Source organism: Heloderma suspectum, chromosome 1 (genome assembly GCF_057233095.1).
Source record: "Heloderma suspectum isolate Gila_16-S chromosome 1, 16-S_ref, whole genome shotgun sequence".
NCBI classification, from domain to species: domain Eukaryota; kingdom Metazoa; phylum Chordata; class Lepidosauria; order Squamata; family Helodermatidae; genus Heloderma; species Heloderma suspectum.
Genome location: NC_139458.1, coordinates 392,285,913 through 392,313,257, shown reverse-complemented (window position 1 = coordinate 392,313,257; position 27,345 = coordinate 392,285,913). Strand labels below are relative to the sequence as shown.

The following is a 27,345-nucleotide window of genomic DNA, read 5'->3' as shown; positions in this document are numbered from 1 at the left end:
TGCCCCTTTTCAGTTGCTCCATGCTCCTCTTGCGAGCGCAGAGGACAGGGCTTCTCTGCGCTGCCTCCAAGGCAGCGTGGACGAGAGGGGCAGTTGGCATCCATTTGCAGGCACCATTGGAGGTTCCTGTGGCTGCCATGGCATCTATGGGTGTTGCGTTGGGAACCCCAGCTTTAAACCAACAGTGGGACATAAACGTAGAATGGTCACAGGAAATAAGAACGTTAAACACCAGCCTTCCTCAACCTAGCCCCTTCCAGATGTGCTAGATTACAACTACCAGGTTATGGCAGGTATTATTCAACACATCTGGAGAGTGCCAGATTGAGGAAGGCCGGTCTAAACTACGGATGTATGAGAATTTCATTTTCAGTTCAAAAATCATCAGAAATTAACCTGTTTGCAACCCTGAATGTGAATACAAACAGGAGCACTTCTTAAAAAATTGCTTGCACATTCCTGAACTTTCAACTGCATTTGAAAAATTTGTATTTTTAAAATATGCACACTTTAAAATGCACATTTTCCAAAAGAAACACATTTTCATGGTTTAGTCAATGGGGGGAAAGTGTGTCTTTTTTTTTAAGTGCACAGCAATGTACACTTTTCCTATTTGAAATGTGCACTTTTCTTGTTCAGATTAAAAGAAAGATAGAATTTCAGTGAGCTCGAGCATCCCTGGTTCTCCCATTTCTAGTTTAAACTAAGCTGAATAAATAGTGTTACATATTTGTTTCTCATTACCCTGAACATCAAGAAGTTCCAATACAAGATTTAGCTTTGGTCTGATGAGAGAGAGCTAGAAACTTAAGGGCTTGGATACTGTTTTATTTATTTATTTATTTATTTAGTACATTTTAAATCCTCCCAATAACTAATGTACTCTGGGCAGATTACAACCAGTTAAAAAACTAAAATGCCATTTTAAAACAGTTAAAATATATAATACAATACAAGTAATTAAGAGAGCAATCCTGTAGCTGCTAGTCACTGTCCCTAGACAGATAGGATATGCTCATTTCTGGGACCTCACAGCCTGGGCTCCGAGGTCAATTCTCAGAAAACCGACCACCCTTCTCATCCGCGCTGCCTCATGCTACAGGGGCCCAATTTTTTTCCAAAAAATTTAAGATTATTTTTTTCCATTTTTTAGATATACATACATGGATTTGTATGAAATGCATGCAACTGTCTAGCAATTATACATGGGTTTCAACAAAAGTGGCTTGGTGGTTAAGACGCTGAACTGCAGACTGGAAGGTCGGCAGGTCAGCAGTTCGAGACCCGAGTGCTGCGTGACGGAGTGAGCTCCCGTCTTCAGTCCCAGCTTCTGCCAACCTAGCAGTTCGAAAGCAAGAAATTGCAAGTAGATAAATAGGTACCGCCTCAGCGGGAAAGGTAACAGCGTTCCGTGCGCCTCGGTGTTCAGTCATGCCGGCCACATGACCACGGAAGCGTCTTCGGACAGCGCTGGCTCTTCGGCTTAGAAACGGCGATGAGCACCGCACCCTAGAGTCGGACACGACTGGTTGCGTACACCTTTTTTTCAACAAAAGTGGACCAAATATCAAAATAAGTATCCATTTGAGGGTGGCATCTATATGCCACCCATTCAAACATTGAAAGCGTTGTAAGGTCCTCAATCCACTGCATTATAAGAGGTGAGTATTTATCATTCCAGCGCTGGAATCTCAGTCTTTTAGCTGTCAAAAGGGTGCAGAGAATCAATGTAAGCTGACTATTTGTTAATTTAGATGGAGCAGGTAAATAATTTAAAAGTGTGAGTACATTAGTGAATATTAAAGACTGTTCCAGTACAAAATTTATCTGTGTAATAACCTCTTCTCCAAAAGAAGCAACTACTGGACATTGCCAAAACATATGTTTAAAAGACGCATTAGCTGTATTGCACCACCAGCAATGAGCCGAATTAGACAATTAAAGAGACATTACAGTTTTCAATAGTCACAAAACAAAAGTTTTTGCTGAATTCGACACAGCCTAAGATCCATGGATGTGACAGATAGACACCAAAGTGGTGATCCACTGATTAGACATTTTGTGGTGGTGCCCAGAGCATGGTCTCAAATTCCCAAATGTGCCCATGGATCCAAAAAGGTTGGTCACACCTGGTTTAAAGCCTTTTGATTTCTCAATTTAGGAGATCTTAACTGACAGTTTGTATTACATTAGTTCATCTCAAATTAAAACAAGAGAGTCAAATGTAGTTAACACCACCAGGAGATTTTCTACACAAGGCTGTTACTCGCTATATCTACTTTGGGTTTCATAGCAGAATTGAGATCAGAGCTCTACAGAAAGAGTTTTTCCTTTTCTGTTTTCTGCTACATAACCTCTAGGTGGTGCTGAGCTATAGCAGAATAGTGCAATTACACATGTAGGAAAATACCTTTTCTTTCACTTTCAGAAATAATACCACATTTTCCCTGCTCTAACCCCCCTGCACCCACCCCCCCGGAAAGTGATCTTAAAAAATAGAAGGGAAGATCATGTCATCATCTAAAGAACCCATAAACAACCATGAGTAAGGAATCATGAGTGCACAATAAATGACTCGTGAAGAAAAGCTGTAGGGCTTTGGCAGTCAATGCTTCATGGATTTGTCAACTTTCATAGCCAAGTTGTTTCTAAAACTCTTCATCGTTTCTATGGAAACTGCAAAATGACTGTTAGCTGTACACCACACCATGCACTCTCTCGTTGGGCCTGTTATTTTATGCCTGCCCTGGCCTCCCCGTGCATATTCTTCATGTGGGCTTGTCCTCAAAATTAGAGATGCTCACCATTCTTGGGACCCATATGACATGGAGCCAAAGCTTTGGTTCTTTGGGGAAATGACTCTCCCTCCCTCCTTAACAATCTGCACCAACAAAGTTCAGAGCCCCAGCATGAATATAAAGAAGATGATAAAAATCAGCATCCACACCCCAGCCCTGTTCTCACAGGCTTCTGAAGGTTCTGAATCTCAAACATGATCCTCCTAGCTGGTATCATCTTCCAGGAAAAATGAATTTGGAAGACTTTCCAAACATCCTGCTTCTCATTATATGGCAATATGATTTAACTCATATTGATTTTAAGGGGACTAACAGAGCAATCCTATGGTTCCTGGGAGAGCAACCCCAGGGACCCTAGAACATAGCGGACTTCCCCTCCAGAGGCTGTAGACATTGCTATGACCTCGGGAGGGGAAGTCCTAGGGCAGGTTTTCCCACCCACTCACCCACTTCTCCCTCCCAGAAAGTAAGAAAGTACCATGTTTGTTTCTCTTCGGGGAGCGTGAAAAGGTGTCATGCCCCAACTGGAGGAGTCCTCCTCAGAGGAAGAGCTAGAGGCCACGGAAGCCCAAGGCACCCCAGACCAGGGACTGCCACCAGACCCACAAAAGCCTGACCCCCAGGGGAGGTGGTTATGTAGTAGCAATGTAGAGGGTCAGACTAAGTAGCCTCATGCCTCATGTCCTTGCTAGCTCTTTCTCTCTTGAATATGTTTTTGTAAGCTGACAAGACGCGCAGGAATTTCTTATCTTGTCAACAAGGCTAAGGTCAGAGTGGTTTATCATGTTCTCTGCTTATCATGCCCTATAACCCATTTCCTGTGCTATAAACAATTGTGCTAGAAGAGGAAATGCTGAATACTGCAAACCCACACGGAAGGGGGCGGAGGAGCTTTTCCTATGTGTCACAATGTCTATAAAAATAATTTGCTGATGTACTTCAGGGCTTTTTGGCACTTTGGAAGTTATTCCAGCCATAAAGCCCGCGCGTTAATAAAGAAGAACTCTTTTTTCCTTCACTCCGTGGTCTCTCTGACTCTGATTTCTGCAACAGTTACAGAGCGATCCCTTCCAGAAGAAAAGGACTCTGACTCTGAGACAGAGGCTGAGCAACCCCCTGATCCCCAGGAGTATCATCACCTCAAGTGACAGGCTAGTAGGGCTCCTGTGCGAAGAAGTGCTTGGCTCCAGAAAAGGTCTCCTCAGGAGCAAGTGACTTCTCAAGAGTAGGACTCTGGACCTGGTGAGTACTGGGTGGGATCCAGCTAGCTTTGGGCTTAAAAGCCTTCACTAGAAGCCCAGCCAGTAGTAGAACAATTTGGTCTATCCTGCCTCTGCTGTGCTTTCTGAATTGTGCCCTGTGATTGATGCTCTTTTTTCTGACCTTTTGGACTGCCCAATGACCCTGCTTCTGGGTTGTGTAAAGTACCTAACTGGTTTATGGTGTTTGACCTCTTGCTTGTTATTGTGACTGCTCCTGCTATTGCCTGATCCTCTTGCCTGGCTGCCTGCTTGTGTTCTGACTTCTGCCTGGATTTAGACCACCTCTGTTGTAGCCTGAACCCCATTTGATTGCCAGCTGTAGGCTTGAAGGTTTCTTGACTTCATTGCAGTTAGAATTTGCTACAGTCAAAGCAGGACAAAATGGGGTATTCTGGTGGGTGAGGAGAGAAGGGAGACAGAGAGATGTAGATCTACTTGATTCAGAAGGCTCTCCATCTTCTGTCCCTGGGTGAGTCAGTGAGCTGGATAGGCTCAGAGGCCTTTTAGCTCTAAATAAGAAAATGGAGAATGGGAGGCTATGGAAGCCTCTGCTGCTCCCCCCACTCTGGCTGGCACAGCATAGGACAGAATGTCTGTCTGTCTGTCTGTATTTATTATTTATTTAATACATTTCTATACCACCCAAGAGTGGAAGCTCTCTTAGCAGTTCGCAACAATTAGTGTGCCAATCCCTTAGCATTGCTCTCTAAGCCACTCTCTCTGTATTGGAGTCACAATGTTTAAGGGTGCAATCCTATGCATGTTTAGACAGAGAAAAGGCCTGCAACTGGCTGGGACAGGCTGGGAGTTGTAGGCCTTTTCTCTGTGCAAATATGCGTAGGATTGCGCCTTAAGTTGCCATAGTACATACAAAAAATATTTAATATCGTTACAACAAAAAATACATCATAAAACATTAGAGCAGTGCATAAGCAGCATAAACAGCAATATAAAGCCATGAAACTTGGGTAAGGGCATGCCAGATAGAGTAGCCCAATGCAAAAGGGGACAGTGCTCCGTGCGCCTTTAATAGGTACATAGAAGAAGCCATTTCAGCCAGTGTAGCTTGCCATACGCCAAGAGCAGTTGTGTGGTGGTGAAGTTGCCTGTTAGATTTAAAGGCCACATCAACCTTTCCCAATTTGCCTGGAGGGTTAGCAGTGGAGGTGAATGAAAAGCCTCAATGAAAAGCCAAGTGCTGGTAACTTCTAACTCCATAGTTCCATGATGTTCCAAGCTGTTACTGTTGTTATTAAGCTTTTGATACTGTTAAGTCAGGGCAGGACCACCTCTGGCTTGCGGCAAAGCCCAATCAAGCCTGTGGAGGGTTGAGCACCTTCTACAGGCCCTGCCCCTGGGAGAGAGAAAGCCCCATGTTATCTCCAATTGGAGATAAAAAGAGATTTTTCCTTTGCACTGCTCACCATCCCAATCAGAGTTTGAGTAGTGCAAAGGGGGGATCCCTTTACTACCTCTGACCAGAGATAAAAGATGGGGCTATTCACAAAACATGGTAACCCATATTTAGTGGTTGAGCATGGGATGTTGTTGAACTGTGGGCTAGCATGTTGTCTGAATGCAGGAGATTTTCCACTGGATCAGGGCCTAAGCCCACTGTGTTCTGTTTTTAAGCACTGCTTGGATTTGCACAACACGCTAACGTACACCTAGTCATTGAGTGTGGGTGGTTGTTGAACTACGTGTTGTCTGAACCCCAGGAAATTTTCTGCAGGGTGCCTTGTGCAGTGTGGCTTGTTAACCACCCTGAACAACCGAACAACAAACCTTGGATTCTCAAGGTGGCTTGTTTGAGAAAAATAACCCACCCTGCAGAAAATGTCCTGGGTTCAGACAACATGCTAACCCACGGGTCAATAAACAACCCACAGTTCAACAACAACCCATGCTCAACCACTGAGTGTGGGTTAGCATGCTGTGTGAACTCAGTTGATAACATGGGGATTTCCCTGCAAGCCCTGACCAAGTCCCTTCCGGCACCACTTGTGTCCCAATGGACATGGGAATGAGAAGCCCAATTTGGCCAGGACTTGCAAGAGCCAGCTGTGCATGCAGAGTGGGGCACAGTGCTCTGTGCCTCTCTCTATATGGAGATTTAACAAACAAATAAAAAATAAAAATGGGAAAGTGGGCAGGGCAGGGCAAATGACATGATGGGAGGGGAGGGCTTTGGGGTGGGGCCCTGTTCCCTGGATGTCTTCGTGCCCACTTGCTTGGTCTGGGAAGGAGGTAATCTGGCCCTGAGACCAAACATGGTTGCCCTTCCTGTGTTAAGTGGACACATGAGAGTAAAGAAGGGGAATGTGGTATACTGAATGTACCTGTAAGGGGCCTGTAGTGGGAGAATCTATTTCCTCCTCTGACTCTGGCCTGTTGTGGTTTAGTCCCACTGGATGTGCATCTTTTTTGTTCTATCTCTGCATGTTTATGCTGAAGTATGTAGAAGTCTGTGTAAGCTACTCTGTTATCAGAAATGAATGTTTCCATTGGGTTGTTCCTAATAAAAAGGAGGCTACCTCTGTCTGCTGTGTTATGACCTGAAAGTAGAATCCATTGGGGCATAAGTACTCCACCCCTGGGATCCATAGGCAAAAAGGAAATAATATAAAAGGAGAGTCTACAGGCTCCTTCACACTGAGCTTTTATCCTGTGATTGAGATTGCTCCTTCACGGAAGTTTGCGGGCTCTTTACATGACGCTGTGATCATTCAAGGCGTCTCCTGTACTAAATGCCCTTTGTTCCGTTTTTAAATAGATCGCAGATAATGAGCTATCAAATTACCCCATTGTGTTCCACTTCAGTTTCCTCCATGAAAAGAGTAAAAGCGGGAAGAAGAGGAGCGAGATCAATGAAAGATAAAGGATGACTCAGATACAGGGAGAAGGAGGGGGAAGGGGGTGAAGGAAAAGGAAGCACATGAAAAAGGGTTTTGTTGTGATCCTGCATTTAAAACAAAAGCAGAAAGCCCCATTTTAAATGCATGATTTTAGGCTGGTGTAGAGATGCCCTACGTTCTGTGGAGTGAGAGCAGTGACCTTAATTTGGCCCAGTCAGTTGCTATAATATATATACTTCAAACTTGACAGGCACCTTTGTAAAGATTGTTTAACTGTGAATATCCATATGGCAATTTTCATAGGATATAAAGCAGGGGTGTTGAACCTCAGGCCCTTGGGTCAAATCTGATCCTCTGTGGTTCCCCACATGGCCATGTCCCCTTCCTCTTTCCACCAACTGCCAGTCATGTGGGGATTTCCCAGCTTTTGCACATTTTTCTCCATTCCAAAAGGCTGAGTGCCTTTCCTAAGTTCCTGGCAGCAAGGGCTTTAATGTGCAACCCTATGCATGTTTATAGAGAAAAAAGTCCTACAACTCTCAGCATGTCCCAGCCAGCCATACTGAGAGTTGTAGGACCTATTTTTTGCCTAAACATGCATAGGATTGCATCCTTAAGCTAACATATGCTGGGGTGTGTGTGAATTGTTGGCACCACTCCTTTTGCTGAGACATGCTGGGACCTTTTTTTGCTTAAACATGCATAGGATTGCGTCCTTAAGTTAAAATAGGCTGTTTTTAAATTGCTGGCCCCATCCCCTTTGCCCTCACCCCTTCTGTCCAATTCCCCCCCCCTCCCAAGCACATGCACACACACACACACATACTGGAATTAAGCCCCTGAGAGCTTCCCCGAAATGAAATTTCAGCCATCAATCTGAAAGGTATTCAACATTCCTGAAACAAAGGGAAACAGGAATCGATGAGAGAATAAAGCTATGTGTTACCTTGCTCTGTTATCACCTTTACATAAAGAACAGAAAATATCTGATTAAAATGACAATGCCTTCTAAAGCTGTAGTTCTATAAAGAAAGCAAATGACAGTGGATAATGTATCTCGTGCCCTGTTGTTAGGCGCTTTTGGCATAGAAGCTGCTATTTTGCTGTGCAGTTGTGCTTGCCAGACCTGAACAGTTTGTTCTCCTCTGAGCACAGAACATATGACAGGTGTAAGATGTGACTTACTTTTTGTAGATCCTACACCAAAGAATCCAGGGAAAAGGTAGGTAGGCCTGTTAGGAGGACACTGGTGTCTTCCTTTTTTGTTGTTGTTGTTCAGTTGTTAAGTCATGTCTGACTCTTTGTGACCCCATGGACCATAGCACGCCAGGCCTTCCTGTCCTCCACTCTCTCCCGGAGTGTGCTCAAGTCCATATTCATTGCATCGGTGATGCTATCTAGCCATCTCATCCTCTGCCGTCCCCTTCTCCTTTTGCCTTCAATCTTTCCCAGCATCAGGGTCTTTTCCAGGGAGTTTTCTCTTTAGGTGGCCAAAATATTTGAGCTTCAGCTTCAGTATCTGTCCTTCCAATGAGCAGTCAGGGTTGATTTCCTTTAGGATGGACTGATTTGACCTCCTTGCAGTCCAGGGGACTCGTAAGAGTCTTCTCCAGCACCACAGTTCGAAAGCATCAATTCTTCAGCGCTCAGCCTTCCTTGTAGTCCAGCTCTCACAGCCATCCGTTGCTACTGGGATCTTTCTTTTTAAGGTACATGAAATAAAGTCAAGGAAAAGGAGGCAGCAGCAGCAAGCAAACAAAAAACATAAAATTGCTTTTTAAAAAACCTCTGGCAGGTGAATCCTCTTGATTTGTCTGTCATTCCATTTCCATTCTATATGTAGAGTATATGTATGAATGTAAACACACTCATATTTGAAGCATAAAACTAGAATGTTGGCTATGGAGTAAAAATAAATAAAGGCCACTAGGAAGGTGTCAGAAGGGGCATCCCCTCTGTCAAGGGGAACACATAATTTCCCACTGCTTTCATCTGAAGAGAACAACTTGACAACATAAATATAGAAACTATAAACTTTATTGGTCCTTGTTACCTCACAGGATCAATATAGTCCATTATATACAAAATTTAAAGCAATGCTATTGTCACACATAGCAAAACACAAACCTAAAACAACAGAATCTTGTGGCACCTTACAGATCAACATTTGTTAGTCTTTACACCATGGGTGGATTCACATGTTACTTTAAGCCATAGTGGTTTATAAGCTACTGTATACCCCACATGATCAGACAAATAAGCTACTGTGCGTAGCCTATTTTCTCCATTCTCGCCCCTCCTTCCTCTACAGTCCTCCTGCTCGGCCACGATGGTATCCCAGCTTCCTTTGTGCTGGATGCTACTCCCCACCCTTGTTCCGCAGTTTCTTTCTGTGAGCTGCCAAAAGGAATGTAAACCCTATTTGCACCAAAAAGGCGGTGGTGTCTAAAAACCCTTAAAAGTTTGCAGGACAAAACTTCACACACAGCTTCCCCTAGTAGAGAGGCACCTGATGCTCCATCAAAACCCTGCATCCCCTTTCCTCCCCGCATCCCTTTTGTTTCCCCCATTGGCAGTAGCACACTTTTGACAGCTCCTTATTTTTACTTTGCGCTATGTCATGGTATCGTGGTAGAGAGGGTGACTGGCACTATATAAAGCAGCTCTCTTTTTAATTTGTGCTATGTTGCGTGATTGGAAGATAGGGCAATTGGAGCTATATAGAGCAGCTCTTTTTACTTCACACTATGTCGCATTAGTGCTGTTGCGCTATTTCAGTATTTCAGGGGCAGTTTAGAGCTTTTGTCATTGGCTATCTGTACCTGGCTGCTAGGCAGATCTCAAAAACAGATCTGCTGGCTGGAGCAGAGCAGTGGTAGTGGTTTTGAGTGCTCTTGTGTCAGGGTGGAAATTGAGCGCAGAGAGCCCCAGAGCAGTTCCGATTCTGAAGAGGAACAGCCATCCGTGGGAGTGGAGTCAGCTCATCCCTCACAGGTTCAGCACCTGGCAGAGATTCCTCCTGCTGGCATTCCAGAGATAGTTAGTGACCCGGGTAGTGAGGGAGTGTGGGAAGGGGGCTTCTTAGATGCTTGACGCAGACGCAAAGAGCAACGAGTGATGGACAGCGCGGAAAGGAGGCGTAGCGCCCGTTTGGCACGCAAGCAACGGCTGCCTCCCCTGGACCCAAGGGAAAGAGGGAGGATCTCTCCCTAGCCCATAAGTTCTGGATCTTCAAGTGTCTCTCTTTCAAACGGGGATCAACTGCCTGCCTGAAGCTTAGTCCACGCTGCTGTTCCTTGCTTTAGCTGCTGGTGATTAGCACCTGAAAGAGTCATTAAGCTGTAATGGGATTAAAGCTTTGAAAAGAATTCCCTTTCGTCTGTGTCTTGAGTTGGCTATTGGAATCTACTGAGAGAGGCCGCCAAGGCGTTCCTGACATCTTGTAAGCAACTCCGTAGGGGACCTTTAAACCACTCTTTAAGCCACTGTGGAGCACCAGACGACACGATAAGCCATGGTGGTTTAAATAAACCTCACTGCAGACCATGGCTTATCAAAGTGGCTTATTCTGGCTTAATAAGCCACCCTGGCAGGGGAAAATCACTCAGGGATGACATGATAAGCCATGGTGGTTTATAAGCTACTGTGAGTAGCTTATAAACCACCGTGGCTTATCATGACGTGCAACCCCAGTCTAGTTGTTAGACTAAGAACTAAAATTTGTTAGTCTTTAAAGTGCCATGAGACTCATTGCCATTTTAGGTTTGTGTCTTAATCTATGTGACACTGGCTCTGCTTTAAATTTTGTTATATGCCACTTTACTCTTTTAATTTTTTTTTACTGTTTGTTTTTATTATTTTAGATCTTTGAGAGAAAGCTGCTTTGAGAGCACTTGGGCTGAAGAGTGGGATACCAATAGTCAAAAGTAATGAATATACTCACTGCTTGCTGAATGCATGAACTGACTCCTTTTGAAAAGCACTATGTTGAAGTGAAGATCCATGGTGTTTGAAATGCAATGGTTCATTCAGACATGCAAGTCACCACTCAGTCCTGCAGTCATAAAATTATGAACATGAATGTGTGATGTACATCTGGGGCTTATTTTTAGGTAAATCTAGGCATCTTTCAGTGTTGCAGTTCTATCAGTGACACATATGGGCCTGGATTGTGTGTGTTAATCTCTTAATGTGGTGGGGGTTGATGACTGAATGAACCTGTTTTACACAGCAATCCTGTGTATGTTAAATCAGATGTAAGTCTCTCTCTGTTCATTGGAGTTTATTCCTAGGAATGTATATACTGGATTGTGGTTTTAGGCAAGGAATGGACTATTAGATGGTCTTCCGGCTACTTCCAATTTTATAGAGTCTTGGGGCCAAAACAGATGTGATGTTAAATTTGTGACTGCATTTAACATGTCTGGTTTTCCCCCTCTAACAACAGCGTCTTCAGGAAAAAGAGGTGAGAAGGATTGGGACTATGGTGCCCATGGAAACTACCCTTCCAGGGCTAATAGCAGCCTTGGGGGTGAGGTTGGGGAGGGGGAAGCATAATCTTCAGTAGACCACCGCAGGGATGGAGGGAGTTTAGCCCCTCCTTCCCTTGTTCCATAGCCTTAATCTTGCTCTTTCTTCCATGACTGCTATTATTAAAGAGGGGGAATAATTTATTATTTATAATAATAAAAAATAATGTATTCACACATTTAACATCACATGTTTTTTTCTCATTCAAAACCAAATAATGTCATTCAGTATGCTTATATTTTTCCGGATTCATTTAATAATATATCTTAACACTGCCAACCCATTAAACTTTTACGTTAATTGCATGTTTTGCTTTTAAGCAGTAAATCTGTTTATTTAACTAATTGCAGTAAATATTAGAGCCTCTTGGCGCTTATGATTTAAACATATTTAAAATACTTTACAATCTCTCTTGGTTGTATCAGCAGATTATATCACCTGCAAAACATGTGAGGCTTCTGAGCAAGATCATATGAAGGCTTGGTGTTCCTAGGAGTCATTATTTTGCTCATGAGGTACCATTCTACATCTCCGTTTTTATCCAACCCAGTTTCTAAAGTCTTTATGCTTACTCAGTTGTGTGGCTATATCATGATTGTGACCTGTAGGAATAAGTGATGCCTATTATAGATTATGCTCAGCCTTCATTGTTGTGTAGCTGTGAAGGTTTGAGGCCAACAGAGGGAAAGGGGGGGAAAGTCAGGCTTAGAGGACTGGGGGATGTTTCCACAACAATGGAAGGAGAAGGAAATAGAGGAGTACCGGATTTTTTAAACGGAATCAGGTTTGCTGCGCTTTGGTCCATGCAAGGCTCCATGAGCAGGTTCTCCACACCAGTAAAAATCACTTCACAGAACATACTTCCTGGTGGGGGTGGAGGGTGGGGTGAACGTCATCTGACTGGCGGGGGCTGCTCAACCAGTAGGAGAGGCTTTCCCACCTTCCCCCCCTTTCTCCTAGCCCTACTGAGCACAATGGGAGTTACTTCCAACTAGACACACATATGCTTGTGCTGGGAAAGGGGGGACACACACACATAGGGATGGGAAACCAGCCCGCTTTCTAACCCGATGCTGTGCAGGATCTCTATAATGAAGGTATGAAGTAGTTACTTCCTAAGGCAATAAACCAAACAACAGAGAATCAGAGCCTTGAGATCGCGCTTTAGAGCATTTAGGGAATTTGTGCTTTAAACAGTGCCATTTTAATTGAGGGGGATTTCTGTAAATTCTGATGTGGGCATTCAGGGGACAAGCCTCATTGAGCACAATGGGAGTTACTTCTGTGTAGACACTAATTGGTTTGTGCTGGGAAACACAGGGACAGGAAACACCCCTTGACTGGGATCACAGTGAAGGGCACACCCCTGGGCAGGGCTAGCATACCCGAGGTAAATGCAGGGGGTTGGGGCACAGAACAACTATACCACCAAGAACCCAACTTGAGGAAAAGACTTGGACTTTAAGCAGTCTCAGGAAATCCGTTTTTTCTGTGATACGCTCCGGGGTGGCTGCTGGATGACTACAATGTCATGTATCCCTAACAACCTCAACATATGCCCGCTTGGAGTAAATCACTGGTGGAGACACCCCCCTGGAGATCTGTTGGGAGGGGGTATCCCTCAAAGGAGTAGTTTCATTTCCCCAGTTAAGTTTTATATCTTCAGGTTTGAAACTGTACTTTCGGTTTTGAGGGAGGAGGGAATATAAAGAGTGTGAGACAGCCAATAAGAGCAGAGTTGGGGAGACTATCGCCTGAAGAGGGAGCAGGAAGAAGCAGCCTAGAGGAGTCTAAGTACAGCTAGGGTAAAGGAGCTTGTGTTTTCAACCTTTATTTTCTTTTAATGCCTTTTGTATCACTCAACTCTATTGTGTAAATACCTTTAGTGGTGATTTGCTTGCTTCAAATTTACCAGTAAACTGTTGTGGTTAAACCCCAACTGTCTGGTGTGTCAGTCACCCCACGTCTACACCCTAAACCCCAGATTATTGGGAAGGGGAAGTTTTAAAAAAGGAAAGTGGGACTCTTAAGGAGGCAAGAGATCTTGAAGGACTTGCTCAGGGGGTCCAGGTCATAAGGGGAACCTTGACAGTAGCCTTGGATTGTTTATTGATCACCACTGTGCCTGGAAGCTCAGGTTACAATGTTGATACTATTCGTTATAACTTGCACAGTATCTAAAATTTTCTAAGCGCTGTACACAGATGAAAAACAACACAGTTCCTGCCTGCAGGTTTACAATCTAAATAACACAATACAAAAGGAAAAAGAGACGTGGAGGGAAGAGGGAAACAAACATGGGTGCCAGTTCTCAAAGTTACATGGTTCTTAGAATGACCCTCTTGAATGGAAAAAGTTCAGGAATGGTAGGAGTCAAATAGTATCTGCTGTCATAGTCATGCCAATGGACTGGATCCTGTTGTCACACATCTCCCTCTGCTGCAGCCAGGAGTGCTGTACTGTACTGGGTGAGAAGGCTGTGACCATTTTGTTAAGGTCAGCCCTACTGACCATCATTCAGCCTTCATCACTTTAAAGCTAGATTATTGAAATATGCTCTGTGGGACTGCCATTGGTGATTGTGCTATAAAATGTGACTTCTGCTTCTAGACTGGAATCAGTTACCAAGAGCACATTATAAATTTTTATTTTTGCAAGCAAACTTGGGTTAGTAGAATGTGCTTACTTATTTCCCCAGATTCATTTAGGGCACAATCCTATGCATGCTTAGACAGAAAAAAATTCCTACAACTCCCAGCCCCCCTCAGCAAACAGATACCTGCTTGCTTTCTGTAGCATCGTTTTAGATATCTGAAAATTGCTGTCATGGCCTTGCCTAATCTAGGCTTTATTTTCTCTCTGCTGTACACACTTAATTGCAGCCTTTCTTTTCATGTATATCATGAGTTCAAATCTTTCATTCTCTTTGGAGTTTCAGTCTGAATTCTTTCAATGCATCTATATTGTTCTTAAAACATGATGATCAAAACTGGACACAGCTTTCCTGTAGAATGCTTTCTTCTGCTACCAATGCTCCGATTTCATGAAAGTTCTAAGGCCACATAAGATGCTCTAAAAAGGGGTAGGGGAGGAAATCCATTTTGTGAGAACTGAGAATCACGGGCTACTTCCATCCTTTAATCTTTTCAATGAAAGCAGATGATTCAGCTGAAAAACAGACAGGATGCAACTTGGCCCTGATAATGGAACCTGGGGGTACCATATGTGATCAAATGCCTACTAGCCCCATGGTGAGTGGCAGTGGCTGCTGCCATTTGGGAATTAAAAACTATCTATTTCAAAGGGTCGAAAACAGTGCTGCTGACACTGAAAGAATCAAAGCAAGAGAGAGAGGGAGAGAGAGAGATTTGCACTGATCAGTGAAAGGGGGAGATTGTTCAGCTAAAAGGGGAGCTGGTGTCACAGAGTGACATTCCTAGAAGAACATGATATTGTAGCAAATGAAGGATGAGGTCCTGGAATAACAATAGAAAAGGCGTAACAGTAAAAGTACTGCTTGCACTGGAAAGACTGCATTTGGTTCCTTAGAGCATTTCTACATGAGGCTTTTATTGTACGCTCATGATTAGTCACTCACAGAAGTTTGTGGGTCCTTTACATGACTTCATCAACCTCTAGGGCGTCTCCTACAGTTTCTGACCTTTATTCCACTTTTTAAAAGATTGGAGATAACCTGATAAGGAGTGTTAATCAGATATATCAGCAATGTGTAATGATGGAATTGTGCTATAACCACAGTGCCATCTAGGACTGTAAAATAAAACACATAGAACTTGCTGAGAAAGACAGCCCCCCCACTCTCCCAGCCCATGCCAGCTTGTGTAAGGAACCGATCTTAATCCTGCAAAGAATCCGGAAACAGAAGCCCTGGTAAGTTGTGGGATAAAAAGCCTGGTGTGGTGAAGCCCTTAGCAATATGCTTAACGTAATAGGGGACCAGTTGCTAGACTGGTTGGGGGATTCTGGGAGTTGTAGTTCAACACAACTGGAGGGCACGGGGTTGGGGGAAGGCAGCTTTAGCTTTAGAGGAAGCCTAGCAACTGGCCCAATAGAAACGTAGATTCTAATACCACAGGTGAAGATGTGTCTGCTGTAGCTGTATGAATAAATGGGATGACAAATGTCTCCTTTCTTTAAGGAACTGTTTTATAGTGTATAGATTCTGATGACCAGAAACCCCATAGGAGCAATTTAGAAAATTAGTGTGAGTCAGTCACCTAAAGGTAGAAGGGAGGCAGTCATCAGTAGTCTCTGACCACCCAGTTAAGTTCAGTATTACTCCCCTGTCATGGCCATTTGTAGTGGTCAGTTTACAGAAGGACCAGCCTCTTGACCCCTTGTGATGGCTCACAAAAGAGTCCTGCTGGATCAGACCAAAAGTCCATTTATTCCAGCGTTCGGTTCACACAGCGGCCAACCAGCTGCCTGTATGAAACCCACACATGTAGATTATGAGTGCAATGGTGCCCTCCCACTTGTGTTCTTCAGCAACTGATGTTGTAGGTTACATATAGCCATCAGGACTAGTAGCCATTGATAGCCTCATCCTCCATGAATTTATCCAGTCCCCTTTTAAAGCCATCCAAATTGGTGGCCATCACTATATCTTGTGGGAGTGAACTCCATAATTTAACTTAGAGCTGTGTGTAAGCGGCCTCTTGAAATTCTCTACCTTACTTGTGGGGAGAGAAATTTGGGAGATAATTTCAACAAATTTCTCCAGGGGGAGGAGAAATTCTCAACAGTTTCTCCCAGGTAGGGCTCCCCATTGGCAGGGCTTGTAGCACAGCTTCTTTCTCTTCTTTTGTAAGGGATTTGGGAGGTTTCGTGCTACAACAGCATCAACTGTCTTGGCAGGCCGGTCCCCAGTTTGCATCCACTGCAATGCTGGTGGGGACAGTGTTGTGTCTAGCTCCAGGGATGAGGCGGAGTGCTCTGCCAAAATCTGTCCTCCAGTTTCCTGAAAGTTTTCTCCCCGCCACAAAAGAGGCTTCCATTGTTCTGCCTCATTCAGGATGTTTTATAATGTATTTTTGTGGTGTTTTCAAGCTTACCTAATCACAGCTAGCCTCCCAGGCTGCCTGCACATCCTGATCTGAAAAATCCTGTGGGAGGAATTACCTCATAGTACCCTCCACTGGGCTTTAATTGAAGTGTAGTAGGAAGCTGAGGAGGCTACAGGCTGCCAGATGGATGATTGTACAATGAAACACAGGACACTTGGGCTCACTCTTCAGCCACCTCCTAAGTAAGGTAAGCCCAAGAAACCCAAACCCAGCCCATGAGAATTTCTCCAAAATTTCTTCACCGTTGAATTTCTTTTCAAAAGCAATTTATCTTCTATCAAATTGAATGAGAATGGTTGGAAAAAATGTGGGAGAAATTTTCAGCGCAGCACTAGTTTAACTATGCGCTGTGTGAAGAAGTGCTTCCTTTTATCTGTCCTGAAGCTCCCCCCAATCAGCTTCATGGGACGACCCTATTGGATTTTAGTATTATGAGAGAGGGAGAAAAATGTCTCCCTATCCACTTTCTCCACAACATGCATCATTTTGTACACCCAGCGGTGTAGTGGTGGCAGGTTGCGCCAGGGCTTCGCTCTGGCACTTTTTTTGAAGCCAGCCCCCAGCCGGGTCGCAGTCTGCTAGGGAAGGCGGAGGGAGCAGAGGGAGTGCAGGCGGCTGCCTCTTGTCTACTACACAGAGCTGGCCAGACACAGGGAGCGAGCCAGAGAGAGAGCCTGAGGGAGCTCTGCAGCCTCCTCTTGGCCCCCCTCACCATTCTCCTCCTCAGCTCTTGGCTTCTCTGCCCATCCCTGCTCCATGCCTGTGCATGGCAGCAGAGGCGGGGGGGCGCTCGCTGCCACCATTATTTACTTGTGTTAAAGATTAACACCCCTGCATTTTTTCTCAGACATCCAGTTGAAATACCACTGCCTTACTCTCAGCTGCACTGTTTTTGGGTCCCAGTTGAAGGCTGTATATCTTACAAGGTTGTACAATCTTAGAAGGGGTGTGACTGTGAGGGGACATGGCTGTGACTGTCACGAAGGGACCCTGCACTTCTGAATTTGCCACTACACTACTGTGTACACCCCTATCATGTTCCCCCTTATTCATCTTTTTTCTAAGCTGAACCGTCTCAGATACTGTAACCTTTCCTCATAGGGCAGTTGTTCCAGACCCTTGATCATTTTAGCTGCCCTTTTCTGCACTTTTTCCAACTCTACAATATCCTTTTTTAGGTGCAGTGACCAGAACACCAGAACTCCCTTAGTTTTTAGAGGTCTACAGGGGCGCCATGATTTGGCTAAATTGAGGGGAGTCAGGGGCTGGGGATTGTGGATTTCATTCAGGGCCCCCTTCCCTTTCCCCATAACTCAAGCACTGGGCATTTGGAAATCCAAGGAACTGGATGTCTGCCATAGTGAGAGGGGCTACATGCTGACTACTGTCTCCCCATGAGGAATGTCACAAGTAATTTTCTGCTCCCACAACAAATATTGTGTGTTCCAGATAAGCAGCAGGGTTGCAAACAGTATACTTCTTCTGAGGAGTGGGGACCAATGTATAAATAAAACAGGTCTTTATACTTACAGTTCTTGTGAATTGGCTAATAATTGTGGTAAAAAGGAAACTTTCTGTCTGTGTTTGACTAAAATAATAAACATTTTAGTCCAAGACCTCCTTCATGAGTTCAAGCTAGACTGGCCCAAACTTGTTTTGCTGCCTTCCCCACCAGTCAAGATGCATAGAACTCAAGGCTGATAAAGTTAGATTAGCATGTGAAGCAGAAAATTCAGCAATTCTCATCCCTCCCTGGTAGTAAAAAGACAACAGTAATAATTAACTAACAAACAACTTGCTTTCCTTTCATGACACCCAAAATCAGCTGCCTGAGGAGCTACTTCACTCTGCCTAGTGGTAAAGCCAGACCCTCCTACGGCCAAGATTTAAGCCTCCTACATCCAATTACTTGTGAGAGGTGGAACGTAACAGGCACTTTGGCATTTGGGGAGGGGGAGAGTTTAATTCCTCCCTCCCATTCACCCTCTAGTCCTGGAGAAACAACAGCAGCTGTGTAATCTCGGCCCCCAGAGCTAGTGAGCTGAAACCTTGTAAGGAGCATCTCACCCATTTCCCCCTACCTCCACACTGCTGTCCTGCATAATTTGCTTTCTCACAAGTTGCAGGGTTCCTTCATTTGTACTGCTTATTTATTTGAAAAATGTATAAACTGCACCTTCATGCTCCAAAAGATTTCAGAGTGATGTACATAAACTGGCCAAAAAACAATACTATACAATGTTTTTATTGTATTATAATCTAAAATCTAAACATCAACAAATAGAGGCATAAAAATATTTCCATCAGCTAAAAAGATTCAAACTTAAATCTACAGGTATCAAAATGTTTGAAAGTTTTTTTTAAATGATTGTGCAAATAAAAAAAAAAATGTTTTCACTTGGTGCCAAAAAGAGTACAGCATTGGTGCCAGGCAGATTCCCCGGGGGCGGCATTCCAAGGTGCCACCACAGAGAAGGCTGTCTCATTTGTAGATGTTAAATGAACTTCTCTTATGGAGGAAGTACAGAGAATGGCCTTTTCTGATGTTAATGCATGGGCAGGTTGATGTGGGAGGAGGTGCTCCCACAGATATTTGGGGTCAATTTCTGTCAAGACAGGATACTTGTATAATAATCTGGCACTTCTTGATGATGAATAGAGATATATTAATGTGCTTTAATATAATTTGCTAAACACTCAAGAAATATTTTCACCTGAATTGCTGTATGTTGATATGTTCATGTTACAATCCACATCTCAAAATCCATATTTTGAAACTTGCCCAAGTTTGGGTTTATGGAAAATCTTATTTTACATACCTCTATGCCTTAAAGTGTGCTTAGAATTTTGTTTTAATGGAAAGGAATCCCATTTCAGTGTTTTCATTCAGGTTACAATTGACATGTCACTACTTTTAAACAATAAGAGAGAATTGGTATCTGGGATGTGTTTTATTTTCTCTAGAAAATTAAATAGAATTTCTGTGTGACTTGAGAGGTTCTTTTTCTTTCTCATGTAAATGTGGCAGTGGAAGGGAGAAAGAGCTATACGAGTACTGAAGAAACAATACTTCCATACTGAAAACACTTTAATTTTTTTGTCAGCTAGGTTGCTGTGAAAATAGACTCCTCAGAAACTACAATAGTTCTCATGCTATCATCATTCATAATAATTTTTATAATGTGTTAACATAATGTCTTACCCAGTATAAAGAACCATCATAATTTCCAAAGAAAAACCAGAGTATATTATCTCAGCAGAAAAGTAAGAATTAAACTGAACTTTTGAATACATAGTTGTCACCAGAGAGCAATATTTCACTTCCATTTTGTGTGTCCCTTGGCTCACACAAAGCACGAGCTTTGGCTCACAGGCTCACAAAGCTCCACTTGTCTGAGAAAGGTAAGCTAGAAAGAGGGCAATTAAATGTGAAGTTCCTGCTGAAACCCTCTGTTGCAGGAGTACAGAACCTCAGACCCCGGGGGCTAAAGCTGGAGTCCCAATTCAATCCCCCAGAGTTCCCCAGATGGCCACACTCCTTTCCTGCAATTGTTCAGTGGTTCTAGAGCTGTGTGCAAATGGCCTCTCAAAATTCTCCAGAGTATTTGTGGGCAGAGAAATTGGGGGGGGGGGCAATTTCACCGAATTTCTCCAAGGGGAGGAGAAGTTCTCCAACAGTTTCTCATAGACTGGACTCACAATTGGCAGGGGTCGTGGTACAGCTTTTTTCTTTTTTCCTAAGGGCTCACGATGCTAAGCCAGCATTACACACTGCCAATATGGCGCCATTAACTGTTATTATTAGTTTATCGCCAATCTTTTTGAAAGCGCATTACAGGGGAAAATGAATGCGAGGTGTCCTGGAGGTTGACAGCATCATGTAAAGGACCTGCAAAATTCCATGAGTGACCAATCACAAACATGCAATAAATCACTTGTGTAGAGACACCCTCTGAAAGGGAAAGCTAGTAGCAGTGGGAAAAGAGCAATCTCAGAAGTGGGATCCCTTGGGGGTTGGGAGAGGCTTTTGCCTCTCCCATTCCCCAACAATCTCCACTGAGATTGTTGATTTGCTACAGCTAGTAGTGGCGGCAAATCATCAATCAGGTCCCAGGGGGTTGAGAGAGACATTCATCTCTCCCATCCCACAGCAATACCCAGCACGTTCTGGGGGATCCCCAACAACCCTCCCCAGAATATCTGTTTGCCCTCGTGCTGGCTGAGCTGCAGGGGAAATTGGGTGCGGTCTCACCACCTTCACAGGTCAGGCCATGGGTTGTACACCCCTGCCGTAATAGGACCTGTGCTCTTATCCCCTGACTGCAAGGTTTACTCAGGTTATGCATTCCTTCCTCCTTTCCTCACTGGAATTGTTGTCTAGGTCCCTCTGCTATGGGTGCTTCCAGAGAGAAGGTTCCAAGCACCACCAGCCCAAAGAAAATGTGTAGCTAACTTTTCCTCACTTAATGGATATTTTTGTGGAAAGAAAAAAGACAGAAGATGCAGTAGGAAAACACAGGAGGGTTACAAGTTGAAGACGAAGCCTGGGCGATCGCATGACAAAAGCCTCATCTGGAAGCACCCCACACAGTTCTTCTCTGACTAGATTTCACTTTGTTCTGTTGCTAAGCAGTAATGTACTGTCCTTCCAGACTCTTGCATGGAACTGCAAAATCAGTTCTCCGAACGGGTTGAAAAGGCAGTGACTGGTCTCTGATAATCAGTTCACTCCAGAGTGGATTTATTCCAATATATCTGGCCTATGCAAATTTGGCAGATCAATGAGTGTGTGTCTGTGTAAGAATCTTACACTGTCATTCTATCTGCTCCTCCTTTTCCAAGGGTAAACAATGTATAAGCCTATCAATGCTGTCAACCTGTCGGGTTTTTCCAGTTGTAACCTCAATTTTGTTTTTTACATATTTCATTGGCAGAAAATTCCATGCACGTATATGATGAGGGAAGCACAATTGTGTGTATGCGATTTCAGTTGAGCCAGTATTTATATGCACATTTGGCACCAATAAAACAAAACTAGCTGTTGTTGGTGGCTAAAGTATTTCTTAATGAGCTCTCCCTCTGCAAAAAGTCTAAGCAGAAATTGTTCAAGGGAAAAGAAGTGAATGTTTCCCATTTGGATTCATCCAGTAACGCATACACTCATGTTTAGACCAGTGAGCATACAAGCTTCTCCCCTTGCCCCCCGCCCCTCTAAAAAGCATTCCAGACTAAGCAGCTCTGCTGTTATTGATCATTGGCCTGTTTTAGTGACTAAAACAGTTCTGCTATTATTGAACATCAGCCTGAAGAGTCTTCTGAGCATCTCTCCTGGAATGCTTATGCTGGATTTAAGGATTTGTCTGTATCTGGATTGCTGAAATCTCTTTATTCTGATTACTTAATGAGGACTTTTTAACACCTCTTCTTAGCCAATACTCAAAGGATCCTGTCTGATGGATTTGGCAGCTGCTTGGGCCTAGAATGTGGTGCCAAACAGCTAGTTATGTGTTTTGTCCTATATGAACATCATCCACATATAGTATCAACAGTGCAATAGAAACTCAAAGACACATTAAGGCTACCCCCTTCCCCAACCTGCTGTCTTCCAGATGCTTTGGTCTACAACTCCCAGAATTCCTGACCGTTGGCCATGCTGGCTGGGGCTGATGGGACCTGACACCTAAAACATCTGGAGAGCATCAGGTTGGGAAAGGCTGCTATACAGACTTTCAAGTCAGCATCACTAAACGTAGTGGGACTTACTTCCAAGTAAAAATGCAAGGACTGTGATTATGCCTGCTGTGACTAACCAAATCTTTACCCCCACTTCCTTCTAGAAATATGTCTGAACAGCGAGCATGTCCAGATATGCACAGGCATCTTTGGGCACCAAAAATCTGCATTATTTAAGTCTTGACTCTCCCTGCCATGATTCAGAGCCAATCTACATGGCCAATTTAATGTGGAGGGAGAGCACATCAGGGCTGTTCATAACAGATGATGCTGTCACCAATCCGCAGCCACCCCACAGCTTCCCTCTGGAAAAGGTGCATTTTCAGAAAGTCGTTTTAGTGTGTTGTTTTTCTTAAATGTGGTTCTGGAGTGGTTCCACTGTAGTGTGCCCTGTCCCCCACACTAAATCCTGGGTGTGCCTATTTCTGTGACCTGGAGGTGACCTGGTCAAAGGGTGTGGCCACTCCCTCTTTTTGGACACTGGCACTACTTCCCATTCACAAGCATTTACCCACTGAGAATCTGTAGCGTCTTTTTCCCATTGTGAGAATCAGAGCTGTTTCAAGCCTTCAGAATAGCATACTTCCTGCTTTACCCCATTGAAAAAATCAGAGCTGCGCTATTTCAAGCCTTCACAGTAGTGCACTAGCTATGTAGCCTCTTTTTCCTATTCACAATAGGGCGGTTTCATTCACAGAAGGGAAGGAGAGGGGGTGGCCAGTAGAGGGAGCCTGCAGCAGCAGTATTTTGCAGTATCGTTACTGCAATACACTGAAAACTAAAGAATAACCAGAGGAGAGGGGGTGGCCAATAGTGGGAGCATGGACTTGGCGGAGAACAAGCCTCTCTCATTCATTGAGCAGCATCTCTGCAGTTGATGATGTTCACTTCAACTCGCAGGACTCCGCCCAACCTCAAAGTAATGAGGTTTAAAGTGCTCTTGTGTGACGTGTGAAAGTAGGTTTTTAGGTGGTGTATACTCCACTTTTCTTGCTTCATGTGCTGCTGACAGACCAAAGGTGGTTTCATAATAATCCGGATTAAAGCTGAAATGCTTCTGCATATGTTTCCACATAGATCTGGCCCTGGTCTTATGTTAAATAGGTACATGCAGGCATCACCTGGAGGACACATGATCAGATCATTTCTGGCTATAATTTGATCAGTTTGAATTTCCAATATGTCTCTGGGAGTTGCCCATTCCCCATAAAAATGCATTTTTGGTGAAATCTTCCTTTGTCTTCAATCAGGTAACAAAGAGTCAAGACTGCAAAGTCCAAGGTGTGTCTTCTCTTCATCCCCCCGTCCCTGCACAGACATCCCTGTAAGCTGCTTTGATGAGTAGTTCTTAGGATATATGTTCTTGATATTAAAGTGTTAGAACTAACTAGCTATGCTTAATTTTATTGTAAAAGCAGCTGACCTTTTCTGAACTTCTCTTTCCTTGGCTCTTGAATAAATATGCTCATTTGGAATAGGGATGTACGAAAGTCACTTACCTTTCACGGATTATGTTTATGGTGGGGGGGGGAGGTGTTCCGTCCCTCCCCCCGGAATCCTCGCTGGGGGGGAGGCGATCCGTTCCTCCCCCCTGGAATCCTCTGCGGCTGGCTGTGCTCCGCGGCAGCTCCGCGGAGCAGCCAGCCAGGCCAGAGCCGTCTGCAGCCAGATTTCTAGCCGTGGAGGGCTCTGGGAAGAAAAAAAAAACCACCGCGTACGCAAATGGTGGCGGCCAGGCCGCCGCCATTTGCGTTCCTTAGTTTGGGCCATCTTAGTCTATGTAAATATTTACGTAGACTAAGACGTAAACTAAGGAACGCAAATAGCGTAGCTGATGCTGTTTGTGTTCCCCTTATTTTCACCGTCTTTGTCTACGTAAATATTTACGTAGACTAAGATGGCCCAAACTAAGAAACGCAAATGGCAGTGGCCATAGCCGCCGCCATTTGCGTACGCCTTTTTTTTTTTTTTACATAGCCTAAAACGTCTGGGTAAAAAAAAAAAAAAGGCGTACGCAAATGGCGGCGGCTACAGCCGCCACCATTTGCGTACGCCTTTTTTTTTTTTAAACTGCAAATTTTTTTTTAAAAAAAACCAACTGCAAATGGCGGCGGTGGCAGCCGGTTGGAAGACCAGCTGCCGCCGCCAGAGCCACCACCCGGAAGATCCGCCCCAGGTAAGTCTCGTCCCGGGGGGGATCCGTGGGGGGGGCAGGGGGGCAGGCCATTCCGCCACAGATTTCAAGGGGCCAAATCCACTGGCATTCGGCCTCATCATGATCCATGGTGGAATTCTCTGCCATCCCTAATTTGGAAACTGGAGTTGATTTAGTTCTTTTGCCTAGCCTGAAGGTTGGTCTTACTAACACTTAGACTACTTGTTGTTGTTGTTCAGTCGTTCAGTCGTGTCCGACTCTTCGTGACCCCATGGACCATAGCACGCCAGGCCTTCCTGTCGTGCGCTCTCTCCCGGAGTGTGCTCAAGTTCATATTCATTGCATCGGTGATGCTATCTAGCCATCTCATCCTCTGCCGTCCCCTTCTCCTTTTGCCTTCAGTCTTTCCCAGCATCAGGGTCTTTTCCAGAGAGTTTTCTCTTCGCATTAGGTGGCCAAAATATTTGAGCTTCAGCTTCAGTATCTGTCCTTCCAATGAGTAGCCATGAAATTAGAAGACGCTTGCTCCTTGGGAGGAAAGCTATGGCCAACCTAGACAGCATAGTAAGAAGCAGAGACATCATCTTGCCGACAAAGGTCCGTCTAATCAAAGCTATGGTTTTCCCAGTAGTAATGTATGGCTGTGAGAGCTGGACTATAAGGAAGGCTGAGCGCCGAAGAATTGATGCTTTCGAACTGTGGTGCTGGAGAAGACTCTTACGAGTCCCCTGGACTGCAAGGAGGTCAAATCAGTCCATACTAAAAGACTACTTGGCATACATTCTAATCTGGTTTATAATGAGTGTAAAGGAAGCTCTGGAAAGGGGCCTATCCTTTTCCATAGGTACAATCTATAAGCCCAGATTCTCGCGTCAAGCAAGAGTTATTATTAATCATGTGAGTGGTGGCAGCTCTAGGACTCTAAGTTTTACTTGCTCCTCAGTAAATGTGTGTAGGATTATGGCCATAAACAAGTTAGTTTTCTAGGTATAGAAAGATCTGGTCTATGTAACTGACGGTGAACTTTATGCTTGCTTTTATAAATATTTGTCTTTTCTGTCTAGAAAACAGATATTGCTTCCCCCTGGAATCTCCCTGGACTGTAAGATTTTCACAAGTGATGCTAAGAATGTCTCTTCGTCTGGAATGCATCACTTGTGAATATTGTTAATATGGGACAGAAAGTGGAAGAAAGCCATTTCCTGCTGAGACAATTTCCAGAGGGGTTAGTCTGCTGCAGCAAAAACAAGTGTTTTGTGGCACCTTTAAAGGCTAACACATTTATTATGGCATAAGCTTTGGTGGACTAAAGACCACTTCATGGGATGCATGAAGTGCTAGTTATCCTGAGCTGCAGGAATATGCACTTGGTTGGGAAAAGTAAACAGAGAGGTCATATTAGTTAAAAACAGCAGCAACACAGAAAAAGCCTCGGATGACAACAGTGTGGGGCAATGGACAGAATGACAGTCATTTCAAAATGTCTCTTGAAATAATTATTCATAAAAAAAAGGGATTATGATTGCACTAAGTGTAGTACATTGTTTTGCCAAAGATTAAAGATGCTTCCCAATGATGCTTTTATTGTGCAATTGTTCTTCCTCAGGCACGATCCAGGTGTCGTTATGTGCAATTTGTAACCCTCTCGTGTTTTCCCATTGTTTCTTGCATCCTTCTAAAATATTTTAACAAGAAGGAAGATGGAACAGTTGCACAATGCCATTTGATTGATAGCACTAGGAGCCCTTCATCTTCTAGAAGCATCTTAAGGATGCACTCCTATGCATGTTAAGGCAGAAAAAAGTCCTACAACTCCCAGCATGCCCCACCCAGCCCCCATGCTGGCTGGGGGATGCTGGGAGTTGTAAGACTTTTTCCTGTCTTAACATGCATACAATTGTGCCCTAAGTGTAGCAGTCAATAATCTAGAAGTGAAACAAGACCATACCCTTCTTGTGAACAAGCATTGCTTGTGCTATTTACTGAGCCAATCTTATTTATTTATTTATTTATTTATTCCACTTATACCCCTCTCTTTCTCTAAAAGAGCTCAGAGTGTCTTAACATATTATTTCCAGAAAGTCTCTTAACCTAGCAATTTACACAGACCAAATTGATTAGCTTCAACAGTAGAACAATATTGGGTACCTTCAGACTGTTCTCTGCAGATATCAGTTGTGGGAACAACTACAATAAGAGCACAATCTTAAATGTGTGTTCCTAGAAATAATTCCCATTGAGGTCAATGGCATTTGCTCTCAGGTTAGTGTGTCTAGGATTGCAGCCTTAGTGTAGCAATTATTTTCAGGTAACTTTGAGCCAAACTATATGCTACATTAATCACAGAGTGTGTAGCTCAGGGTTTTATTTACTTTTTGTTTACTCTAGTGTACATGCATGTGTGGCCTCAATTCAGCTTTACTGCATTCCGGGAGAGTAGTATTAAACCTCCCCCCCCCCCATCCGCTTCCTGAAATCTCATTAACAAAAGAAAAGAAAAAATCTCCATTGGTGTCAACTGAGACTTTTCCTCCTTTTGTTAACCCCCAGGGGGGATTTAGGGATGCAAATGCGGGGTGGGGAGTTTAATCCTCCTCTCTTGGAGTGCGATGGCCCTGATCCAAATCACTACAGTAAATAAAAAGATAAACCTGAGCTACGTGCTGTGCAGTTAGCATTAATGTGTAGTTTGGCTCTAGGGGCCGATCTATATTTTGATCGCTAGCACAAAGAAGTCGGTAGAAATTCAATCGCATTAAAACGTGATTATTCACACTCACTCTGTTTCCCCGTTTCAGTACTTCCTTGAAACCGTAACCTTGATTCATACTGTTGTGGTAGAAGTGGGCAGATTGCGGATGGGGAGCTGTTTCTTTTTACTGTTTCTTTTTACTGGTTCTCCCAATTCCCAGCCCTCTCCCCCTC

At 44.0% G+C, this 27,345-nt stretch overlaps 1 long non-coding RNA gene across 1 annotated transcript; it reads right to left on the bottom strand.

Annotated features, from left to right (window-relative positions):
• Positions 1 to 809: 809 nt before the first annotated feature.
• On the bottom strand, positions 810 to 27,345 carry LOC146360015 (uncharacterized). Its single transcript, XR_014787453.1, has 4 exons — positions 27,201 to 27,345; positions 10,859 to 10,969; positions 8,101 to 8,615; positions 810 to 1,703 (listed from the first exon to the last, which is right to left on the bottom strand). It is a non-coding gene; the product is annotated as an uncharacterized LOC146360015 (long non-coding RNA).